This window comes from Chrysochloris asiatica, unplaced genomic scaffold (assembly GCF_000296735.1).
Source record: "Chrysochloris asiatica unplaced genomic scaffold, ChrAsi1.0 scaffold00135, whole genome shotgun sequence".
NCBI lineage: Eukaryota > Metazoa > Chordata > Mammalia > Afrosoricida > Chrysochloridae > Chrysochloris > Chrysochloris asiatica.
In genome coordinates this window covers 7,637,404-7,654,000 of record NW_006408653.1, presented here as the reverse complement: position 1 = coordinate 7,654,000, position 16,597 = coordinate 7,637,404, and the positions used below count along the sequence as shown (strand labels likewise).

General features: G+C 40.0%; 1 pseudogene; it reads left to right on the top strand.

Moving 5' to 3' along the window:
* The first annotated feature begins 1,754 nt into the window (after positions 1-1,754).
* LOC102817923 overlaps positions 1,755-16,597 on the top strand; it is a 38,482-nt pseudogene continuing 23,639 nt past the window's right edge.

Here is a 16,597-nt window from a genome sequence, read left to right as displayed (position 1 = left end):
GACATTGTTTCGTTCTGCTGTGCATGGGGTTGCTATGAGTCGGTTCCGACTCGATGGCACCTGACAACAGCAAAAATTTTATTTAGTTTCTTTCTGGTCCTGTCCTGTTTTTCTATTTCCCTATTTCTTTCTCTTTAAAAATTTTTTTTAATTTAAGGTTTTTATTGTGGATTGAGTAAATTTTACAGGGCAGATCATCAGTTTTGCATTCAACAAATCATGCACCTTGTCCATTACAATGATTATAATCCCTTTGATGTACCATCAGTTAACAGTATTTCTCTCTATTCACTTTAGCTCTTTTTTAAAAAACACTCAGGCATATATAATAATTTACACCACCAAAGGGCACATTCTGCAAGTCTGCCTCCTGGCCACCATCTCTTAGTCCCTTTTTTCCCATGAATCTAGAGTCCTCAGCTGTTCCCTCTCTCCATGTCCCCATGTCTGCCTCCATCTCTGGTGTCACTGCTTCTCTGGATAAGGTCTCACATTCTGCTTGTGCTTTTCTCCCTTGATGGTCCTAGGGTCCTTTGTTTCTGGTCTGTAAGATTAACTAATTCCCTGTTTTTTTTTTAACAAAACCTCTACCTTTATAATTGTGACAGTTCATCAAATTGTAGCAATTTACCCTCATTTACTTTATCATAAGAACCGACTCGACGGCACTTAACAACAACAACAACAACTTTATCATAAATTGTGTGTTTTTTTGTTTTTTTTTAGTCTTTCTCTAGTCAAGTTGTGATTATCAAGCCATTGAGGCTAGGTCAAATGTATTTGACTATCTGCAAGTTTGGGTATTTCCCTTATTTCTTACTCTTTTTTCTGTCTCTTCTCTTTTGTTTTCATATAGGGTAACAAACATGGGAAGCGCAGACACCACTTATACAAGCAAACTGTAGCAAGTTTTCAAGATTGAGGATCATATTTATATAACATATAGATGTTTTGTTAGCATTTAATAAGTGTAACACTGTGCTGCTCTTTTTAATGTTTTTGTTTTTTTCATGAGTGTTTTATCCTGAAATCCATTTTCCTCTAAGTCCTTCAGTCTTTATTACCCAAGTTTGTACAGGGCAGTGATAATCCATTATGAACAGTTCAGTAAGTAATAATAAATAATAAAACTACCAACAGTAATTTTAAATAAACACATAATTATTTCATTTAATAACTATTAAATGATTAATTCTGTTAAATTTCCACTCTTGAGCACACACACCCTATTAGTAGTCCTTGTGCTGAAACAGGATGTACTCATAAAGCATTTCTGCGGCATCCTGAAGTAAAGTGAACATCTGGAGCAAAACCCTTGAGTAAGTGTTTTAATTTCCAGCTCGATTTCTCAGTTTAAATTTTTAATGTTGCACCTATCAATGGATATAACCCACCTAAACAAAAGCCTTTTGGGGTCCTCTCTAGTTTTTAAGAGTGTAAAGGAATCCTGGTGTAGCACAGTAGGAAAAGCACTGGACTGTAAGGTCAGTGTTTCAAATTCATCAGCCACTCCTCTAAAATCATATACAGGCTTGCTAGGAGTTGGCACTGACTCGACGACACTTAACAATACCAAAACATATGCATGTAGAAGTTGGACAATGAAGAAGGAAGACCATACAAGAATTGATACATTTGATTTATGGATTTGTGGTTCGCAGCCCAATTTGGTGAAAAATATTGAAGTTACGACCAGAAGAATGAACAAATCTGTGTTGGAAGCAGTACAGCAAGAATGCTTCTTAGAAGTCAGGATGGTGAAACTTCACTTCTGGCTGTTTGGACCTGTTGTCATGAGGGACCAGTCCCTGGAGAAGAACATCATGTTTAGCAAAGTTGAAGAGTCAACGAAAAAGAGTAACACCCCCAAAGAGGTGGATTGATACAGTGGCAGCAACAATGGACTCAAACATAACAATGATCTTGAGGAAGGAACAGGACTGGGCAGTGTTTTGTCATATTGTGCAGATGGTCACTATGAGTCTGAGTAGACTTGATGGACCCTCACAACAACATAGAGGGTCAACTTTTCTGCCAGAAATATTGCACTGATCTATATTTTTATCATTAGTGTATGAATATGCACATTGAATTTTGAATGACTTTTGCAAATATCCCAGGGCACTGACCACCAGCTAGGGTTGTAAAGATGAGGAACAAGTTAAAGTTATTCCAATTGTTTAGACGTACTTGGAATTTCATTTATTTGGAAGTGAAAAATAACCTTTAAATGTGCTTGTTAATGTTTTAGCAAATTAGTAACAAGCCCCAAACCCCTCTGCCGCTGAGTGGATGGATTCTAACCCTGTATAGGGTTTTGTTGTTAAGTGCCATTGAGTTGGTTCCAATTCATGGCAACCCTGTATAGTGTTTCTGAGGAGCAGATGGTGAATTTGAATCACCAACCTTGAGGTTCAAACCAATCTTACAGTCCAATGCTTTATCCAACAGAGCCACCCAGGATGGCATATATAGGGTTAATTAGACTATAAATCTTTACAGTAGCAGACAATCTTGTCACTGCCCCATGAAGTATTTGTGGATTTGAACAGCCAGTCTTGTGGTTAGCAGCCCAATGTCTAACCCACAGAGACACCAGGGCTCCTTAAATTAGTAATGTTGTTAAGTGTTGTTGAGTTGGGTCTGACTCATAGCAACTCTGTATAGAGTTTCCAAGGAGCGGCTAGTGAGTTTGAACTGCTGACCTTGTGGTCCAATCCAACCTTGTGATCCAGTGCTTTATCCTACAGTGCCACACAGTAATGCTGTTGTTATTAAGTGCTGTTGAGTCAGTTCCGACCCATAGTTACCCTGTATAGGGTTTCTGAGGAATGCCTGGTGGGATTGAACCATAGATTTTCTGGTTCAAACTGGCCTTGCTGTCAGTGCATTGTCCTGTAGTATCACACCAAGCCTCCCACACAGTAATTGTTGTTGCTAAGTGCCATTGAGTCAGTTCTGACCCATAGCGACCCTGTATAGGGTTTCCAAGCAGCAGCTGGTGAGCTTGAACCACCGACCTTGTAGTTCAAATGACTTCACATTCAGATGCATTAGCTCACAGCATCACACCAGGATTCCAGAGGGAATGAATAAAAGACCTCTTGTTTCAAGCTCTTCCTGAGAATGAAACACCAAAAAGAAGATATCAAACGTCTCTGTTATGACTAGATGAGCCAAGACTTGGTCAAATACAGAGAATGTTACTTTAAATATTATTGTGGTCGAACACACTAAGTTGTAAGTTAAAAGGGTTTTTTTTTTTTTTTTTTAAAAAGAAAATACATCCATGAGGACATACTGCCATACAAATGCCACTTAGGAAATAGCTTAGCCTCTTAGAAATAGAAATGCAAGAAAATTGCTCTCCAGGGCTTCCTTGCCTTTTTTCTGGCTTTCCCTTTAACAACCTCTCCTCCTCTTCTTCTAATTAAACCACTTGGGTCCATGTTCTCAAGAAGACTTTGCAGAGCTTTGGTTCCTCTAAGAAGGGTTCAATGAAGATAAAAGAGTATTACAGAAACAGAGCTGGTCTTCTGTCTCTCTGTTTTTTCTTTCTTTACCTTAATTAACTCATATTTGGATTCAGATTCTTTTCTGATTTCCTTTATTGTATAATATAATAAATAATCTTTTGCAATTATATGAAATGAAATGCATTGCTTAAAACTTACTAATTTCAGTCTCTTCAGAAATTCTGCATGTACAACTTCACTGATTTTCTTGGTGTTTCTGAACTTTCTTCACTTTCAGACATTGGAACAAATTAATTTATTTCCCATTTTTTTCACTGCCAGAAAAACAGACCATGAATTAATAGTTTTATTACAAGTCGGTGCATTCTGCAATGGCACATTATGCAGGTATAAGCCAGAAAGAAGAAGTTCTCTTTGTATTTAAATGGAAAGAATTTAATGATACATTTGTTAGATAAAAAAGACAAGGGTCAGAATTGTCTGCCTAGGATGTTGGTTTTTTTGGTATGTCAAAAGAGGGGTGACAGTAAAGTACAGGTAAACATCTTTCTGGTATTTTCTGCTTTCAACCAAGATCCACTGACATCATGTCCTCTTGTGAATCTGACTTGAACTTCTTGGAAACAGTTGGATCTTGGTTGAACACGGAAAATACCAGAAAGATGTTTACCTGTGCTTTATTGACAAGGCAAAGGCTTTTGACTGTGTGCATCACGACAAACTATTGGCAGTGTTAGGAGAATAGGTATTTCCACAACACTTAATTGTGCTTTTGAGGAACCTATGCATAGACCAAGAGGCAGGCATTTGAGCAGAGCAGGTGGACATTGAATGATTTAAAATCAGGAAAGGTGTTCACCAGGATTGTATTCTTTCATTATACTTGTTCAATCTGTATGTTGAACAAAAAATTTAAAAAGATGGTTTATATAAAGAAGAACATGGTATCAGAATTGGAGGACGACTCATTGACAGCCTGTGATTTTGAGATGATATAATCTTGCTTGTTGAAAGCAAAGAGGACTTAACTGATGAAATCAAAAGCTACAGCCTTCAGTATTGGTTGCACCTCAATGTAAGAAAACAAAAATCTTCACCACTGGACCAATAAATAGTATCATGATGAATGGAGAAAAGACTGAAGTTGTCAAAGACTTCATTTAGTTTGGATCCACTCTCAACACACATGGAAACAGCAGTCAAGAAATCAAACCCTGGATTGCATTAGGCAAATCTACTGCACAAATCCTCTTTCAAGTGTTCAAGAGCAATGATGTCAGTTTGAGGACCTGACATAAGCCATGTTTTGTTTTTTTCAATAACTTCATATATGTGTGAAAGTTGGACAATGAATAAGGTGACTGTAGGAAAACTGATGCATGTACCATGGACTGTCAGAGGAATAAACCAATCTGTGTTGGAAGAAGTACACCAATCTGTGTTGGAAGAAGTACAGCAGACTGTTTCTTAGAAGCCAGGAGCTCTGGTAGCATAGTGGTTACGAATCAAGCTGCGAATTGCAAGGTCAGCAGTTTGAAACTACCAGCTGTTCCACGGGTGAAAGATGAGGCTTTCTGCTCCTGTAAAGACTTACACCCTTGGAAACCCTGTACAGGGTCGCTATGAGTCAGAACTGACTCCACGGCACATAACAACAACAACAACAGTCCGTGGAGAAGGCCATCATGCTTGGTGAAGTGGAGGGTCAGTGAAAAAGAGGAAGACCCCCAAAGAGATGGATTGGCACAGTGGCAGCAGCAATGGGCTCAAGCGTAAAATGAATGTGAGGATAGTGCACCACTGGGCAGTGTTTCATTCTGTTGTATATAGGATCACCATGAGTCAGAACGGACTCGATGGTACCTAATAACAACAAGCACCATCGTACTCTACTCAAACAGGATGATGGAAACTAAGCAGATGGAACTCAAGGATATAAGTGAGACTTTCTACCTTATATTATTTTTACTCGTTTTATTTGAATGTGAATATATTTTCTTCTTTGGAATTGATAGTAAAAATATTTAATGAGAATTGCATTATAATAACATGAAGTATATGATTTATTGACAGTAGGTCGGATAGTTGGTTCTGTAAACCATCACTCAAGTCACAGGAAAGAGTTAAAACAAAACAAACCAAAAAAGAATTGCCCTTGTATTCAGGGAACAGAACATAAACCCTGGCGATGCAGGGGATTCGTTAAGTTCTTGTCTAGGAAACATAAAGGTAGTGGTTTAAACCCACCAGCCTCTCTCAGAGAGAAAGATGAGGCTGTCTGCTTCCATAAGATTTGTGGTTGTTGTTAAGTTCCACCAAGTCAGCTTCATACAGTGCGGCTGGTGAATTTGAACCTTCAACATTGTGGTTAGCAGTCCAGTGCTTATCCAACAGTGCCACACCATTGTAGCCTTTGAAATCCTATAGAGCAGTTTTACTCTTTCCAGAGTTATTTTAAATCAGAATCCACTTGATGGCAGCTGCTTTTCAGGAAATAAAATCATGATGTATTAATAACTTGTGTTGCTGTTGGATGCCATCCTTTCAGAAATAGATCACCAGGCCTTTGTTGTGAGGTGTCACTGGGTGTGTATGAACCTCTAGCGTTTTGACTAGTTGTTAAGTGCTTAACTATTTGTGCAAGCCAGCTGCTCCCTAAAGCATGGGATAGAGCCTAGTTTATGATAATAAGGAAATACTTTCTCACAGCTTTATATTTTATTCATGATTCTGGGATTGTCTTTTGTTCCATTCTTCCCACCATTTGTGTGTGTATGTGTGTCAGTTTGTGTGTGTGAGACAGGCTTGACCTTGGGTCTTGGCAGCTCATTCTTAGGGCATCCCTGGAGAGGAGGAAGTGAATTTTTTCCTTTCCCTCAGGCAGAGACAGGACCCTCCTTTGCCTTCCTCACATTCTTCAGCTGTCTGGGTCATGCTGGAACTGGTACTGCAGAGTCTGACAGGCAAGGGGAGGAGGCAGCTGAGGGTTCTGGCCCTGGTCCTATGGTGACCTGTCTCTGACTGTATGGTAGAGAAAGCACTCTGAAGAACTGGCAAAACCAACCCCTTGCTTTTTTTTACAGGATGATGAAGATGCTAATACTGGGGCAGTTGGAGGCAAACTGGAGTAAAAACCTAACCTCAGGGGACAATGCTTTTAATGTTCCTTGGTCATACCCAAAGTTTGTTAATATTCCAAATACCTTAGAATAGTTCAGCAGCACATATTTAATTTGAAGCAGTTTATTCTCTTAATATTTTGGTTTTATGCTGCCAGGAACTCCAGGCATATGGCATTCCCCTAAGATGTGAAGAAGGAAACCATTATGGGTAATAATAAGGAATACACATTCATTGATATGTTTAGCATCTTGGCTTGAAGATGAAATTCTAAGGCATGAATCCCAGCGGCTTCCCAACTGTGTATAGATTAAGGTACATTTTCCAGTGGCTGTTCTATTTATTCCAATGATGTGATGGCTTTGGGGCCACTCTGAGCCTGGGCTTTGAGAGAGTGATAAGAATCACCTGGGATGTTTGGTAAAAATACAGATTCCCGGGACTCCACCTTAGTCTTATCTTCTCCCAAGTTTGGGACATACTGCATTTTACAGTTTGACTTCTTCCAGGCAAAATGACAACATCAGTTCCAGAAAGCAAAAGAAAACAAGTGTTCTCCATACCAACAAGGTCACAATATCTGACCTGTCATAGAATTGATCTGGACTTCATTTAGTGCTATCAAATGACTCTTAGGTTTATAATCTATTGTTTTGTTTGTTTCTTCAGACAATGAAACGTCAAATACCTAACTTCCCCTCATAGGACTATCCGATTTGAATGCAGGTTTCTGAAATCTGTAGATTAAATTAATTTTGTGAGAAGAAGCTTTTATAACAGCTGACAATTCAGTTACTGTTGCTGTTGTTTGTGTTAAGCGTGATCAAGTCTGTTTGGACTGATCGCAACCCTGTCTAGGGTTTCTGAGGAGGGACTGGTGGGTTTGAACCACCAACCTTTTGATTAACAGTCTGGTGCTTATCCTACAGTGCCACACCAGGACCCTGAGGACCCCTGGTGGCATAGTGGGTTACGTGTTGGGCTGCTAACAACAAGGTCAGCAGTTTGAATCCACCAGTCCCCTCCATGGAAGGAAACAGGGAGCTTCCTGATACTGCAGACTCTGGCAAGCATGAAACATTAGTACCACCCTGGGACTCTATAAAACTTACATTGGCCTCTAGGTTGAAGTAGAATGCATTTGTGTGGCACCTGTCCCGTGTAATTGATTCCAATTCATACTGACCCCTTCTAAGATTCCAATTCATACTGACCCCTTTCAAGATTTTCTACACTGTAGCTCTGGTAGCATAGTGGTTATGAATCGGGCTGTCAACCTTAAAGTCAGCAGTTCGAAACTATCAGCTGTTTGGCGGGAGAAAGATGAGGCTTTCTGCTCCCTTAAAGATTTACAGCCTCAGAAAACTTCTGCAGGGTCGCTATGAGTTGGAACCGACTCCACGGCACATAACAACAACAATCTTTAACAGAATAGGAGTTCTGGTGTGGGGCTGTGGGTTAATGCATCAGACTGCAAAGCCATTTGAACTTCAAGCTGGCGATTCAAGCTCACCAGCCGATTCTCAGAAACCCTGTACAGCATTGCTATGGGTCAGAACTAACTCGATGGCAGTTAACAACAACAACAACAAGGATCTTTAATGGAAGTACATCACCAGTCTGTCTACTGTGGAGCTGCTGGGTAGGTTCAAACTTCTAACCTTGTAGATAGCAGCTGAGTGCTTAGCCATTGTGCCACCAGGCCTCCTTGTAGCAATTCTAGGGAGCACAACAAAATGCTCCTCCTGGAAAAATTATGTTCTCATCCACTGTAAAGTAAAAATCCTTAGTGGGAAGATTCTATTTAATGAAGTTTAGAAATTGGAGTTGATCTCCCTCTAATGTGGAGGTCCATGGTGGCTCCATAGAGTATAAGCACAAGACTATAGACCACAAGGTCGGCAGTTCGAGCTCACCAGCTGCTCCACAGGAGAAAGATGAGGTTTTCTGCTTCTGCAAAGATTTACAGCCTTATAAGATACCCTATATAGGGTCATTTAAGGAGCTCTGGTAGCGTAGTGGTTACGAATCGGGCTGCGAACCTTAAGGTCAGCGGTTCGAAACTACCAGCCGCTCCGCGGGAGAAAGATGAGGCTTTCTACTCCCGTAAAGATTTACACCCTTGGAAACCCTGTACAGGGTCGCTATGGGTCGGACCCGACTCGATGGCACTTAACAACAACAACAACAACATACAGGGTCATTGGAGTCCTGGTGTGGCACTGTGGGTTAATGAGCTAGACTGAAAGTCATTTGAACTGCAAGGTCTGTGTTTCAAGCTCACCAGCTGCTCCTCAGAAACCCTATACAGGGGCGCTATGGGTTGGAACCAACTCGACAGCACTTAACAACAACAACATACAGGGTTGTTATGAGGTGGAACCAACTCCACAGCACTTAACAAAACAATTGTAATGTAGGAGGTTAAAAGATAAATTCTTCCATGGGCCTTTCTTAAGAAGCTCTGGTAGTGTAGTGGTTATGAGTTGGGCTGCTAACCTCAAGGTCAGCAGTTCAAAACTGCCAGTCGTTCCATGGGAGAAAGATGAAAGTTTCTGCTCCCATAAAGATTTACAGCCTCGGAAACCCTTTCTGAGGTCGCTATGAATCAGAATTGACTCACAACACACCACCACTACAATGGGGGTTTCTTGTTGTTGTTGTTAAGTAGATGCATAAGGAAATTCTTAGTTTCGTCTCCTGCAGTACTGAAGAATACATCAGCTTTTGCCATTCCTTGGGTCCTCCCAGGACTTCCTAGCTGGGCCTGTTTGCTCAGCTCCTTTCGTTCTTTTGGTGTGACAGGAAGAGCCCTGGACATGGGATCAGGAGGCCTGGGTTCCAGTTATAACTTCCCAGTTATCAAAAGGGGTAGGGTGGAGGGAGCATTAGTTGAACTACTTAATTCTCCAGATGGAGCTGCTGCAGCCTGAAGAAGTGTGATCACTGGACCAGGGTTTCACAGCGTGTTCCTTTTCCAGCAAGGACTCTCAGTTGTTTCTTCTAGCAGTGTATTCTTAGGAAAATGACTTCTGACTTTTGGTTTGCTCATCTGTACAAGAAAAAAGTAGAATCAGATACTATATAAGTTCCTTCCAGCTCTAATGCTCTCTGATTCTCATACCTTGCTTCCCAACCTCCCATCTCCTTTCCCTCTTCCTGTTTTAGTGGTAATCTAGCTTTAGTTTGGACTTTCAGTTCCTGCTTGGCTCAAAGTCCTGTGTCTTCTCCTAGTGCCCAGCACAAGATCTGAAGAATGCTGTGAGGAGAATGGAGATTTCGTACTTTAAGATTTGCAAAAGGGGGTGGGGCAGTGAGCAGCAAGACTACTGACATCTGAAATTTGCTGTGTGATAGATAGTTCTCTGAGAACCAAAGGGCCACAGGGTCCTGAGAGTGCATATGTGGCTCATTAAACAAGGAAGCAGAGGCCCAGGGACCCTTCTAAGCTGCAATCTGAACATCAATGATAAAAAATTAGAAACCAGCTCCCTTGATTCTCAATCTGATGCTTTTACCACTACATTATTCACAGCCTTGTGTTGCTTTAAGTACTTAATAGTGGTCCATAAAGAGTCTTAGTGCGGTGCTGTGGGTTAATGGGCTACATCGCAAGGTCCGTTTGAACTGCAAGGTTAGTTTGAACTAAAAAGTTGGTGGTTCAAGCTCGTCAACTGTTCCTCAGAAACCCTATACTGGGTCACTGTATGTCAGAACCAATTCAAGGGCACTTAACAACAACAACATAAATGCATAAGGCAACTTTCTATTGAAACTGATTTTGAGAAACCTGAATGTCTAGCGTACAGAACAGACTAAAGTTAAACATTCTGAATGGGATCCATCTTGACGTTATTCTTAGTTGTAAGTGAAATTTTCTACTGTTTGTATATTCAACGTAAAATATGACTTGTTCTATTAATGAATTTCCTTACATATATCTCAGGTCTGTAACTCTTTCTGGCCACTGTTATAAACCTGAGAGGCAGTGAATGTTAATTATTTAAATCTTTATTCTAGAACGTTCTCTTATCAATAGAAAATAACAGGGAGCTTATTTAACATTTGTTCTGGGAATTTATTCTATCAAGGGATTTTACTTGACTAGACTATTTCCTTTGAAGATGTCTTTTATGAAGTGCACAAACTAATGCTTTCTTTTACGTTAAAACTTTTTATTGTGAATTGTGAGGTTTACAGAGCAGATCATCAGTTTCACGTTCAACAAATCATATACTTTGCTTCATTTCATGATTGCAATCCCCTGCATGCACTAATGTTGTTGTTGTTAAGTGCCATTGCATTGGTACCAACTCATAGCGACCTTATGCACAGCAGAATGAAACACTGCCCGATCCTGGGCCAACCTCACTGCTGTTACCACACTTTAGTCCATCGATGCTGCCACTTGGCCAATCTATCTTGTTAGTGGTCTTCCTCTTTTTCTCTGACCCTCCACCTTACCAAACATGATAGCCTTCTCCAGCGACTGGTCCCGCCTGACAATATGTCTGAAATATAAGACACAAAGTTTGACCGTCTTGGCCTCTAAGGAGCACTCTGGCTGCACTTCTTCCAAAACGGATCTATTGGTTATTTTGGGAGCCCATGGCACTTTCAATATTCTCCTCCAACACCATGACTCAAATGCATCAATTTTTCTAAGGTCTTCCTTATTCACTGTCAGCTTTCGCATGCATATGAGGTTATTGAAAATACCATGGCTTGGATCAGGTGCACCTCAGTCCTCAAGCTGACATCTTTGCTCTTCAACACTTTAAAAACGTCTTGTGCATCAGATTTGCCTAATGCAATATGTCCTTTGATTTCTTGACTGCTGCTTCTGTGAGTGTTGATAGTTGGTCCAAGAAGAATGAAGTCCTTGACAACTTCAATCTTTTCTGCATTGACAAGAATATTGTTTATTGGTCCAGTGGTGAGAATTTTTGTTTTCTTTACATTGAGATGTAATCCATACTGAAGGCTGTGCTCTTTGATCTTCATCAGTAAATGTTTTTAAGTCATCTTCACTTTCAGCAAGCAAGGTTGTATCATCTATATATCACAGGTTGTTAATGAGTCTTCCTCCAATCTTGATGCCGTGTTTTTCTTCATATAACCCAGGTTCTCGTGTTATTTGCTCAGCATACAGGTTGAATAAGTATGGTGAAAGAAACAACCCTGTCGCACACCTTTCTTAATTTTAAACCATTCAGTGTTCCCATGTTCTATTGGAACAATTGCCTCTTGGTCCAGGTACAGATTCCTCATGAACACAATTAAGTGTTCCGGGATACTCATACTTCGCAATGTTGTCTACAGCTGGTTATGATCCAAAGAATCAAAAGCCTTTGCATGGTCAATAAAGCACAGGTAAACATCTTTCTGATATTCTGTGCTTTCAGCCAAGATCCATCGGACATCAGCAATGATATCCGTTGTTCCACGGCCTCTTCTGAATCCGGCTAGAATGTCTGGAAGTTCTATGTCAATATATGTTTGTAGCTGTTTCTGTATTACCTTGAGTAAAACTTTACTCGCATTGGGATATCAAAGATATTGTCTGATGATTTCCACATTCCGTTGGGTCACCTCTCTTTGGAATGGGCACAAATGTGAATCTCTTCTAATCAGTTGACCTGATAGTTGTTTTCCAAATTTCTTGGCAGATATGAGTGAGTACCTCCTGTGCCTCCTCACTTTCTTGAAAGATTTCAAGTTTTATTCCATCAATTCCTGGTGCCTTGTTCTTTGTCAATTCCTTCAATGCACCTTGGACTTCGTCCTTCAGTATAATTGGCTCTTGATCATATACTACCTCTTGAAACGGTTGAGCATTAACCGTTTCCTTTTGGTACAGTGACTCTGTGTGTCCCTTCCATTTTCTCTTGATGCTTTCTGCATCAATTAATAATTTGCCCAGAGAATCTTTCAATAATGAAAGTTGAAGCTTGAATTTTTTCTTCAATTCCCCCAGCTTCAAAAATGCTGTGCATTTTTCTTTGCACATTTTGTTGTAATATTTGGTTTTATCTTCTCTGGTTGATCTTTTGAAATTTTCTGTTTAGCCCTTGGATCTCCTCATTTCTTCCGTTTGCTTTAGCATCTCTACACTGGAAAGCAAGTTTCAGTGTCTCTTCTGACATCCATTTTGACCTTTTCCTTCTTTCTTATCTTCTCAATGACTTTTTTGCTTTCTTCATGTATGATGTTCTTGATGTCATCCACATTTTTCTGATCTTTGGTCTTTAGTATTTAATGTATCAAATCTGTTCTTTAGATGATCTCTAAATTCAGGTGGGATTTATTCAAGGTCATATTTTGGCTCTCATGTACTTGTTTTCATTTTCTTCAGATTCAGTTTGAATTGGCATATAAGTTATTGATGGTTTGTTCCACAGTCTGCCCCTGGCCTTGTTTTGACTGATTATATGGAGCTTTTCAATTTGATTCTATGTATTTCATCTGGTGAAGTCCATGTGTGTAGTCATCTCTTATGCTGTCTAAAGAAGGCATTTGAAATGAACAAATCATTTATTTTGCAGAATTCTATCATGTATTCTCCAGCATTATTTCTATCACCAAGGCTGTATTTTCCAACTACTGATCCTTCCTCTTTGCTCCTAACCTTTGCATTCCAATCAGTAGTAATGATCAATACATCTTGATTGCATGTTTGATCAATTTCAGATTGATGAAGTTGGTAGAATTCTTCTATTTCCTCCTCTCTGCCATACACTAATAGTTAACAGCATTTATCTCTATTCACTTTAACCACTGCATTGCTCCCTTGTCTCCCACCACTCCCATCTTTCCTCTAGTTGTATATTTCCTGTGTCACCAAAACCTCCCTCCTGTTGTATATTGCCTTCCTTGTCACCCATGTCAATGTATGTTTACCCTCTAGTGCATATATCATTTCCACCTCCCCCCAAAACCATCATAGATTGTTTCTTTCTTTCTTTTTTTTTTTCTCATCTGTTTTTCTTTTTTTGGCAGGGGATAGGAAATATATATTTATAATACAGGAATATATATAATAATGTAAACAACCAATGGGCATATTCTGCAAGTCTGCCTCTTGGCCGCCAACTCTCAGTCTTTCTCTTTCCATGAGTCTAGAGTCTTCAGCTGCTCCATCTCTGCCTCCATCTCTGGTGTTGCTGCGTCTCTGGATAGGGTCTTGTATTCCGATTGTGCTCTTTTCCCTTGATGGTCCTAGGGTCCTCTGTTTCTGGATTGTAAGATTAACTACTCCCCTGTTATTGTTACAAACTTCTACCTTTACCGTTGTGATAGCGGCAATTAGTTATGATAATAACTAATGACTATTGAATCATAAAAATCTTATTCCCATTGCTTTTAACCAGACCCATCTAGACAAAAAGAAAACTATTCTGTGGGGATTTTTTTCCCCCCCCCACACTATTAAATTAAACTCCCCCTTGAAACCTTGTAAGGCAGTCACTTTGTGCCTTTATTGCCCCCTCATTTTAGGTGGTCAATATCTAAATTGCCCATCCCTTACTCTCTTGTATGCTTAGGGGATAGGACTGATACTTGATGTGAAAACTCCTTCCTTATCTGTTTGTATTTTGAGATACTACAGCCATAAGTATAGGTCAAGCTCATCAAACTGTAGCAATTTACCTTAATTTCTGTCATCAAAAAAAGTTTTCTTTATATTATCTCACAAGAGCAATAATAATGAAGTTCAAAATTGCAAAGGATAATAAATGCTGGCAGTGATGGAGAGAGACTAGAACCCTTCTACATTGCTGGTGGGAATTTAAAATGGTCCAATGACTCTGGAAAATAGTATGGCACTTCCTCAGAAAGTTGGAAGTAGAATTACCATATGATCCAGCAATTCCTCTACTTGGTATATATCCACAAGAAATACGAGCCATAACACGAGTAGATATATACACATCAATGTTTATAGCAGCACTATTCACAACATCAAAAAGATGGAGACAGTCTAAGTGCTCATCAATGGAAGCATGGATAAACAAACTTTGTTACATACACACAATGGAATATTATGCTACCTTGAAGAACAACAAGGAAGCTTCAAGCTACTGCATAACATGGATGAAACTTGAGGACATTATGCTGAATGAAATTAGTCACCAAAGGACAAATATTGCATAAGACCATTATTGTAAAACCTTAAGAAAACATACTCATACTAAAAAAAATTTCTTTGTTGGTTACTGGTGAGATTGGACTGGGGTGGGTTTGGGGGAGGTGGAGGGAGGCAACAGTAGAGCACAGGGTATGGGCAGACACATCATAATTCAGGTGTTGGGCTGGGCAGTACAAGGTAGATAGGGGAACACTGAGACAGGTTTGCATGCGTTAAATGGTACAGAGGTAAATAGTGATGCATGCTCAAACTTGTAACAACAGGGCTCTGTGATACAGGGATCAAGGCATAGTCTGAAGAGGGAAAATAATGCTAAAGTGCGTGACTGTTTTATGTATATTAGATTACCTTGCCTACTATTGCAAAATGGATGCTTGAGTTGGATAGAAAGGAATGTTGGGAAACATAATTACAGAAAGCTTGTAAACCAATCTTCAGCCTATAATTGATTGGAATACCTAAAAGGGGTTCTAGAATTTGCCCAATGAAATAGACCTTCTGCAGAGCCTTAGGACGTTAGATGGAATCCTGAACCCTGTTCAGAACCTTTTGAGGTGGCATATTCCCACTGGAAAGGACAAGCAGACCAGCCTGGAACAGCTAGAGTGACAGAAGATACATCTTCAAAGAAAGATCATCAGGAAAAAACCAAAACAAAAATGGCATTATGATTGGCTACTCTAAGAATAAGCAAGTTGTTTGCTGGGCAGCCATCAGGGCATACAATCAAGTTCCTTCTAGACAAACCTCCCTCTAAGGGAACACATAAGCAGGCATGTAAGCTTGCTGTTGAGTACACAGTGGCCTACTGGTGAGTGGAAGAGGGGGAAAGGCAGCAATGAAGAAATGTACCCAGTTAAACCAAGTTCCATAGACTCCCGTTAACTTGGAGATGAAAGAGAGAAGAGGAAGGGCTGTTGGTCCAAGGTGTGGTGAGACCTGAGAACACCTGAGCCTGTGGACAAGGATATAGCCATAGAGGGCTAGAGCTGAGAGTGAAGCACCCAACTGATATGAAGTGAGAGGAGGTGCACAAGAACACCCAAAGTTTCAGATAATACCCATTTGACATAGACTCAATGGCTTAATAATCAGAACTTGACTACAAGAAGATTAAAAACAAAAACAATTTTCGATAAAGGGAATGAGGGTAAATTGATCCAACTTGATAAACTTGACCTATAGTCATGGAGTTAGTACTTCTAAACACCAACAGAGATGGAAAGAGTCTTCACATCAAGTATCGATGCTATCCCCTCTGCACACAGGATAGGAACGGGCACTTTAGACATTGGTTACCTAAAATGAGGGGGTGATAACGGCACAAAGTGACTGGATTACAAGGTTTCAAGGGGGAGTTTAGTTTAATAGTTTGTGGGGGAAGAAAGAGTCCCCACTGAATAGTTTTCTTCTTGTCTAGATGAGTCTGGTTAAAAGATATGGGGATAAGATTCTTATGATTCAATAGTGAATGACTGTTATGATGACTGATTGTGATGGTCACAATTATAAAGGTAGAACTTTTGTAATAAAGACAGGGGAGTAGTTAATCTTACAGTCCAGAAACATAGGACCCTAGGACCACCAAGGGATAAGAGCACAAGCAGAATGTGGAACCTTATCCAGAGAAGCAGCGATACCAGAGATGGAGGCAGAGATGTGGACATGGAGAGAGGGAGCAGCTGAGGACTCTAGATTCATGGAAAGAGAGGGATTAGAGATGGGGGCTAGGAGGCAGACTTGCACAGTGTGCCCTTTGGTGGTGTAAATTATTATATATGCCTGAGTGTTTTAAAATAAATAAATAAGAGCTAAAGTGAATAGTGAGAAATACTGTTAACTGATGGTACAT